The sequence below is a fragment of the Oncorhynchus keta genome, chromosome 34, assembly GCF_023373465.1.
Source record: "Oncorhynchus keta strain PuntledgeMale-10-30-2019 chromosome 34, Oket_V2, whole genome shotgun sequence".
Classification (NCBI taxonomy): Eukaryota; Metazoa; Chordata; class Actinopteri; order Salmoniformes; family Salmonidae; genus Oncorhynchus; species Oncorhynchus keta.
The window spans coordinates 20,720,680-20,730,478 of record NC_068454.1 but is presented as its reverse complement, the minus strand read 5'-3'; positions in this window follow the sequence as shown (position 1 = coordinate 20,730,478).

Below are 9,799 nucleotides of genomic sequence, written 5' to 3'. Positions count from 1 at the left end.
TTATGATTTCGTTGTCATGGAGGACTGATTGGGCCCCATGGGCCTCATTGATTCTAATTGAAAAATAAATGCTGTGCTCATGCTTTTAGAGCAACTGAAAGTGCTATTTACATGTGAAATCTAAATGCCTTTTGCTATAGAAAAATACATTTGCTGTCTGTTGGTGACACATTGGTGACACATTGATATCTTGATAATATGCTGCTGTTTAAAGTGCAAATCCACAGATGAAACAATAACAAAATCTTCGCCCCGCCTCTGTTTTGGTATAAAGCTGAGGGATGGGCCTGAATAAATGTAACCAGATTAATAGAAAGAGCTATGGATGCAAGGACTGACCATCCATGATATAAAAAAGTATTGTTTTAACCATGTTATGAGGCTATACAGTGTTTGTTTACATTTACAACATTACAAACATTGGAGAAAAACAAGCTTATATTTTGGGTTCTCGTGGAGTGTGACAGTTGAACTAAGCTCATGAGACATTTATAAGTTATATTCTTCAATTGATGTATGTATGTATGTATGTATGTATGTATGTATGTATGTGTGTATGTGTGTGTGTGTGTGTGTGTGTGTGTGTGTGTGTGTGTGTGTGTGTGTGTGTGTGTGTGTGTGTGCAAATAGATTTAAACTCAGTTTTTCACAATTCTTAGGTCAGTTAGAATAACCACTATATTTTAAGAATGTGAAATATCAGAATAATAGTAGAGAGAGTGATTTATTTCAGCTTTAATTTCTTTCATCACATTCCCAGTGGGTCAGAAGGTTACATACACTCAATTAGTATTTGGTAGCATTGCCTTCAAATTGTTTAACTTGGGTCAAACGTTTCGGGTAGCCTTCCACAAGCTTCCAACAATAAGTTTGGTGAATTTTGGCCCATCCGTCCTGACAGAGCTGGTGTAACTGAGTCAGGTTTGTAGGCCTCCTTGCTTGCACACAATTTTTCAGTTCTGTCCACAGATTTTCGATGGGATTGAGGTCAGGGCTTTGTGATGGCCACTCCAATACCTTGACTTTGTTGTCCTTAAGCCATTTTGCCACAACTTTGGGAGTATGCTTGGGGTCATTATCCATTTGGAAGACCCATTTGCGACCAAGTTTTAACTTCCTGACTGATGTCTTGAGATGTTGCTTCAATATATCAACCTAATTTTGCGCCGTCATGATGCCATCTATTTTGTGAAGTGCACCAGTCCCTCCTGCAGCAAAGCACCCCCACAACATGATACTGCCACCCTGTGCTTCACGGTTGGGATGGTGTTCTTCGGCTTGCAAGCCACCGTAACGGATTACAGTTACTGTTCTTTTGTAAAGGATGACGTCTAATCAGTTACTCCCGACCCCTGGTCTTTACATCAGGGTTATAGGTAAGTCTTTACATCAGGGTTATAGGTCCAACTGCTCCTTTTAGTGCACAAACATCATGTGTCATTTACATCAGCTATGAACTCGATTGTAAACCCTCAACCACAGTTCATGAAAAGGGAAGCACATTCATGAACGGGATGGACACTGCTCCTTGAGTCAAACTTGTCACGGAGGTGTTCGTGCACTGTGTTATTTTACACAGCTCTTGGACAAGATATCACCATTTTAAGAGAGCCTCGTCAAATGAACACATCAACCAAGAAGAGATCAATAATTTTCTCCTTTGAACCTTTCCAATTCCTTCTCACAGACAATCTACAGAACTACAACACTCTTAGACATTCAAGAAATCAACATAACTATCACTCAGACCGCCAAAGAATCATTCAGCTGGATAAACACGCCGACGATGAGTTTTGAACTTGGACCTCTTTTGATACAACACCGTCACTAACATAAAATCCAGATTTATTAATACAACACATTTAAGACTATGATTTAAAAAGAATGAAAAGAGTCAATAAAAACTTAAATATTTACTACACAACATACATAAGAGGATAAAAAAACAAAGAATAAGAATCAAAACTGAACAACTAAAAAGCACCCAAAGAGAAAGCAAAGCTAGAAAAGTTTTTTTTTTTTAATATCTCGTTTAAAATCAGCATGTCCACAGTTTCAGCCCCCCTCAGGTTCTCTGGCAGGCTATTCCAGAGGCTGGGGGCATAATAACTAAAGGCTGCGTCTCCATGCCTCCTGGTCCTAGGCTTTTGGGTAGTTAGGGCAAGTGCCAGAAGACCAGAGGGACCTACAGGGTACATAACTCAAAAGCAGGTCTGAAATATATTGGGATGTACAATCGTGGATTGATTTAAAAACCAATAGAAGAATCTTAAAATATATTCTAATGCAGTTGACCAATGGCTTTCTTGGGTAGACCAGACAGTAGTCAAGTCTGCTTGTTATAAAAGCATGGATGAGTCTCTCTGTATTAGCCTGAGGAAGAAATGTCCACACCATGGCAATATTCCTCAGGTATAAAAAGCTATTTTGGTCACATTCCTAATATGTGTGATCCGGAATGTTTACCTGCCGTTTGATCTTTATTGGCCGTGAATTAAAACGTGCGGCCAGATTCTCTCTGTGCTTTGACTCCAACGATTAGTACCTCCGTCTTGTCTTGATTTAGTTGGAGGGTGTTGTCTGTGTAGCAGTGAAAATCAATTCTGTGCTTTCTGATGATGCTGCCAAGGAGTAATATATATATAAACTTAACAGTTATAAACTTAACACAGACACCTGTGATATGCATTTTCTCTGAGTAATGTTCAATAAACTCTCAACAAGTTAAATTGGTCCTAAACCAATTTAGAACGGGACTGGAGAGGCCAACTCAACTCTCCAGTCTTTCCAGAAGGACATCATGATCAAAGGTTTCGAATGCATCACCAACCTGGTCACAGTATAGGCAGCTTCCAGTGCGGATTCGCAGCTGCCTCCCCTCAGATGAGACGGGCCCGGCCAAGCCACATGGATTCAGGTTCTGGAAGAGACTTGGAAAGGGAGGCAGTCGGAGGAGGACCAAGCAAAGAAGCAGATGTAGTGATGGGGCATGCAACCCTACGTGCCCTCGCCCTCCGACACTCACGGAGACTGATGTCGATACGGATAGCAAGGAAAATGAGCTCCTCGAGTCCATCAGGCTCATCCCTGGACACCAACTCATCCTTGATGGTCTCATGCTTGCTGACATGCTCCCTGAAGGGCATCCTCATTCCAGCCCTCTCACCTCACACAACTTTTCCAGTGTTGCATGGATTCCAGCCATAGCACTAGCCTCTACCTCAATGGTAAGTACATTGTCTGTATCTGAATCTGTTTTTCTTTTCTTTTTCAGGTTAAAGTTATTTTGTGAGGTGGTCGGATCTTTCCATGATGGAGTATGTTGTTCCTCCATAGCGTAAAGCTGTTGGTACTCGTCGATTTTCCTCAGGATCTCCTTAGTATCCAGTTTGGCTCTTTACTGCAACTAGTTGTTTTACGAAAAGATAACAATGAGTCTTTCCCACGACGACAACAGTTGTCTGTAGTACAGCCAGCTAGCACTCGCGGGATCCACGCAAAAACAGGAACACAAACTTGCAGTCCCAGCTGTAAAGGCTAACCGCATCGTGGAGTCCTTAGCAACAAAACTTTAGCTTGGATTAAAAACGATTTAATTAAAATGTTTTAGTATAAACAACAAACCGAGTGTAGACAGTACAATGTTCTGTTGCGCTCTCTGATGATGTATCTGATGACGTATATGCTGATTTTTCTTTGTAAAGACAGAGGATGGGTCGCTGAGGCCGTGCATAGACTTCTGTGGGATGAATAATATCACTGTGAAGAATAAGTAACCATTGCCACTCGTCAGTTCTGCTTTGCCACCCTCCATGGTGCCACAGTGTTCACCAAGCTCGACCTCCGGATGCCTACTATCTGGTCCGCATCAGAGAGGGGGACAAGTGGAAAACCACATTCAACACACCACTTGGACACTTTGAATACTTGGTCATGCCTTTTGGTCTCACTAATGCCCCTGCTGTTTTCCAGTACCTGGAACTCAAGCGTCGCTTCACCTCCTCTCCAGTCCTCACTCAGCCAGACCCAGAACTCCAGTTCATCGTGGAGGTGGATGTCTCTGACACCGTGGTAGGTGCTGTTCTGTCCCAACGTTCCCCCTCTGATCAGAAGCTCCACCCATGTGCATTATTTTCCCGTAAGCGCTCACCTGCAGAGAGAAATCTTTACATTGGTAACCGGGAACTCCTGGCAGTGAAGCTAGCTCTTGTGGAATGGCATCACTGGCTGGAGGGTTCTATTATCCTCTTCATCGTTTGGATGGACCACAAAAACCTGTCCTACATCCAGACCACCAAGCGTCTGAATTCCTGGCAAGCCAGGTGGGCATTGTTCTTCGGGAGATTCAACTTCACACTCACTTATCGCCCCGGTCCTAGGAATACCAAGCCTGATGCCCTCTCCCGCCAGTTCACTGCCGACAACACTGGTTCTGAGCCAGAAGCCATTGTGCCATCCACCTGCATCGTTGCCTCCGTATCCTGGGAGATCGAGTCGAGGCTCAGCAAAACCAGCCTGACTCTGGTAACAGTCCTAGAAATGGTCTGTTTGTTCTAGATTCAGTTCGCTCTGATGTTCTTCAGTGGGCCCATTCTACTCACCTAAATATATATTATAATATTTTATATATTTACTCACCTCACCTGTCACCCAGGTATGAACCGGACCCTCGTCTTCCTGCGGCAGCACTTTTGGTGGTCCACCTTGGAGAGAGATGTCTGGGAGTTTGTCTCAGCCTGCTCGGTCTGTGCCCAGAACAAGACCTCCGCTAAACCCACGTCTAGACTGCTTTGCACTCTTCCCATACCCAGTCGCCCCTGGTCACACAAACTCTCTGAACTTCGTCACTGGCCTTACCCCAGCCAACAGTAACTCAGTCATCCTCACCATAATTTACAGATTTTCCAAAGTGGCTCACTTCATTCCCCTGTCCAAGTTTCCATCCTCCAGGGAGACTGCGGACCTGCTGGTGTTCCATGTGTTTCATCTGCATGGGCTTCCTACTACATCGTTTCCGACAGGGGACCCCAGATCACATCCCGAGTATGGAGATCCTTCTGTTCAGCACTGGGTATCAATGTCAGTCTTTCATCTGGATATCACCTCCAGACCAATGGCCAGACTAACTGGCCAACCAGAAGATGGAGACTGCCCTATGCTGCATGACTTCTGCTAATCCTTCCTCCTGGAGTGTTCAGCTACCCTGGGTGCAATATGACCACAAATCCCTCACCAACGCCTCGTCAGGTATGTCACGCTTCAAGTGTGCCATGGGTTATCAACCTCTCTTATTCCCCGCCCAAGAGGTTGAGGTGGCGGTTCCCTCAATCCATGACCATATGCACCATTGTCATCACACCTGGAGGAAGGCCCAGGCTACCCTTCTTCGTGCCTCCGCCAGGACCCAGTCTCAAGCCAACCGTCGCCTTGCCTCAGCCCCAGTCTACACTCCAGGCCAGAAGGTACGGCTCTCATCGAAGGACCTGCCATTGAAGGTGGCTTCTAAGAAACGTTCCCCCCGATTCATTAGTACCTTTGAAATTGACCCCATCATTAACCCCTCTGCTGTGTCATTAACCCCTCTGCCGGTCTGAATATTTTCCGAATGCACTGTATATATCTTTTTGAAATAACTGTATATAATACAATCAAGGTGAGAGCGTTAGAAATTATTTTGGTGGTTGATCTGCTTCTGTTCTGTGGGTGGCACTGTGTGCTATATTTAAAGGATGGGTCCAAATCTCTCAAAGGCTCTAGGATCCAGGGGGACAGGGGTGGTCTGCCAGTAACCGGGACAACAACCCAACTTGGGATGTGGGAGGTTTTAGTGGGTGGAATAGTGGAGAACAATTGGAGGTTTACTCAGTAGCAGTGCAGATGTCATGGTACAGCTACAGTGTATGGACACTCAATCATTATGGTACTTTTTAATGGTATGTTTAAAAACATATTCTGATAAACATAATTTAAACTTGTGTCTCATTATGATAAAATAAGTACCGCCAGTTATAATTGTAAAGGCTTAGCCGATAATAAGAAAATACTATCAATATTTAGCTAGCTAAAAGAGAAGGAATATAATATCTGTTGTTTACAGGAAACTCAATAATTTTTTTTATGAAGTTGTGAGGAAAAAGGTCTGGTGGTGGTGCGAAATTTCATTGTAGAATATATTGTAGAATAATAGTAAAGAGATCAAAACTATGAAATAACACATATGGAATCATGTAGTAACCAATATTTTAGATTCTTCAAAGTAGCCACCCTTTGCCTTGATGACAGCTTTGCACACGCTTGGCATTCTCTCAACCAGCTTCACCTGAATGCTTTTCGAACAGTCTTGAAGGAGTTCCCACATATGTTGAGCACTTGTTGGCTGCTTTTCCTTCACTCTGAGGTCCAACTCATACCAAACCATCTCAATTGGGCTGAGGTCAGGTGATTGTGGAGGCCAGGTCATCTGATGCAGCTCTCCATCACTCTCCTTTTTGGCCAAATAGCCCTTACACAGCCTGGAGGTGTGTTGGGCCATTGTACTGTTGAAAAACAAATGATATTCTCACTAAGCGCAAACTCGATAGGAAGGCATATCGCTGCAGAAGGCTGCTAACTCTAATTAACTTATCTTCCGCAGCAGAGGTAACTCAAATCAAATCAAAACCAATTGTATTTGTCACATGTGCTGAATACAACAACCTTACAGTGAAATGCTTACCTACAAGCCCTTAACCAACAATGCTTTAAGTAGTTTTAAGAAAAAAATTAAGAAAACAATTTAATAAAAATAACAATAATTAAACAGCAGAAGTGAGAACAATAGCGAGGCTTTATACAGGGGTACCAGTACAGAGTCAATGTGCGGGAGCACCGGTTAGTCAAGTTAATTGAGGTAATATGTACATGTAGGTAGAGTTAAAGTGACTATGCTTAGATAACCAGAGAGCAGCAGTAGTGTAAAACAGGGGTCTCGGTGGCCCTTTGATTAGCTGTTTAGGAGTCTTATGGCTATGGGTAGAAGCTGTTAAGTCTTTTGGACCTAGACATGGCGCTCCGGTACCGTGCGGTAACAGAGAGAACAGTCTATGACGAGGGTGACTGGAGTCTTGGACAATTTTTAGGGCCTTCCTCTGACACAGCCTGGTATAGAGGTCTTGGATGGCAGGAAGCTTGGCCCCCGTGATGTATTGGGCCGTACGCACTACCCTCTGCGGTCAGAGGCCAAGCAGTTGCCATACCAGCAGTTGCCATACCAGGTAGTGATGCAGCTTTAGAACCTTTTGAGGTTCCATGCCAAATCTTTTCAGTCTCCTGAGGGGGAATAGGCTTTGTTGTGCCCTCTTCACGATTGTCTTATTGTGTTTGGACCATGATAATTTGTTGGTGATGTGAACACCAAGGAGCCTGAAGCTCTCAACCTGCTCCACTACAGCCTCGTCGATGAGAATGGGGGCGTGCTCGGTCTTCCTTTTCCTGTAGTCCACAATCATCTCCTTTGTCTTGATCACGTTGAGGGAGAGGTTGTTGTCGTTACGTCTATCTTTGTGGTATTCTGAGGTGTTTTTGATTTCAGGAGGGGTGGTTTTGAATTCAGGAAGAATGTTCTTGATATTAGTGAAATGGATAGAGATTTTTGCCCTCTAGTACAGTAACCATTCCCTTATATATATATATAAAGAGAGAGATTGATTCCATATGTGTTATTTCATAGTTTTGATGTCTTCGCTATTATTCTATAATGTAGAAAATAGTACAAAAAATAAAAAACCTGGAATGAGTAAGTGTGTCCAAACTTTTGACCGGTAGTGTGTGTGTATATATGTGTGTGAGATATATATATATACACACACAATTAGATATTTTCTTTGACATAGTTTGCAAACTGATATGTGACACGTAATGCCAAAATAAAACAGGCAAGCCCCCCCCCCCAAAAGTGTATTATTTTTTGTCTTAAAATGTGGGGCTCAAAACAGGTTGGGCTCTGCCCCACCTGCCCTGAATGGCGTGTCTCCACTGTCCGTACCCAACATTAGTTATTTATCTCCTCTAGGTGGCAGTATTTACTCTTACATTTATGTATTGATTAAAGTTGATCTCATTCATGCTATTTAAACATAACTTGTTTAGTTTTAATCAGAATAGTTATTGCACCACAACAGAAGGCTTACCCAAGAGAACCGGACTAGGTAGCGTGTTGAATAAAATCCTTTCACTCTTCTCCCACTGAGCACCGGACTCCCATAGACATTGAAAAGTCGTCTACATTTGGTTAGTCCACCCTGGCCTTGATTTTTTTCGTAGAAATATTTGCTCAATAATATTTCTCAGATACCGGAACTTGTGAATTCAAATAGACATTATTACGATGTAACAAGTCGGGCTGGTCCATGGATCAACTGCCTTTTCATCCTTACGTCACACACTGTCACTCCTCTTTAAGTTAATGATTCATCCCCTTGGGCATTCAGCCACCATTTTCTTTTTGCCTTGCACTCATTTCAGCTTGGTTTCTATTTTCTTGTTTGGCACAGACCTTAGGGTCTACAGACCATAGATTCTATTGGTGGCATATCCATAGCAAAGATACAAAAAGAAACAGACACACACACTCCTAATGTAGGTGCATGTCTAATGGCCCTTTCAGTAATACAAACCTATGCTCCTAATGCACATCTAATGAACCTCATGGGACTAGGAAATGGCTCCCCTTATCCTAATGGCCTATTGATTATTGGTTTCCCTTAGCCGAATGACCCAGACACATATGCCACCCCTTAACCTAATGACCTATTGATTATTGGTTTCCCTTAGCCTAATGACCCAGACACATATGCCACCCCTTAACCTAATGACCTATTGATTAATGGATTCAGGGTCCATGTCTAATGACCCAGACACATATGCCATTCCTTAACCTAATGACCTATTGATTAATGGATTCAGGGTCCATGTCTAATGACCCAGACACATATGCCATTCCTTAACCTAATGACCTATTGATTAATGGATTCAGGGTCCATGTCTAATGACCCAGACACATATGCCATTCCTTAACCTAATGACCTATTGATTAATGGATTCAGGGTCCATGTCTAATGACCCAGACACATATGCCATTCCTTAACCTAATGACCTATTGATTAATGGATTCAGGTTCCATGTTTGATGGCCCAGACAGATATGGCTTGTAATGATTCTGCTTACTACTCTAAGATGTATAATGTGCACATACAGTGCCTTGCGAAAGTATTCGGCCCCCTTGAACTTTGCGACCTTTTGCCACATTTCAGGCTTCAAACAGTAAAGGGGCTGAATAAAGATATAAAACTGTATTTTTTTGTGAAGAATCAACAACAAGTGGGACACAATCATGAAGTGGAACGACATTTATTGGATATTTCAAACTTTTTTAACAAATCAAAAACTGAAAAATTGGGCGTGCAAAATTATTCATCCCCCTTAAGTTAATACTTTGTAGCGCCACCTTTTGCTGCGATTACAGCTGTAAGTCGCTTGGGGTATGTCTCTATCAGTTTTGCACATCGAGAGACTGACATTTTTCCCATTCCTCCTTGCAAAACAGCTCGAGCTCAGTGAGGTTGGATGGAGAGCATTTGTGAACAGCAGTTTTCAGTTCTTTCCACAGATTCTCGATTGGATTCAGGTCTGGACTTTGACTTGGCCATTCTAACACCTGGATATGTTTATTTTTGAACCATTACATTGTAGATTTTGCTTTATATTTTGGATCATTGTCTTGTTGGAAGACAAATCTCCATCCCAGTCTCAGGTCTTTTGC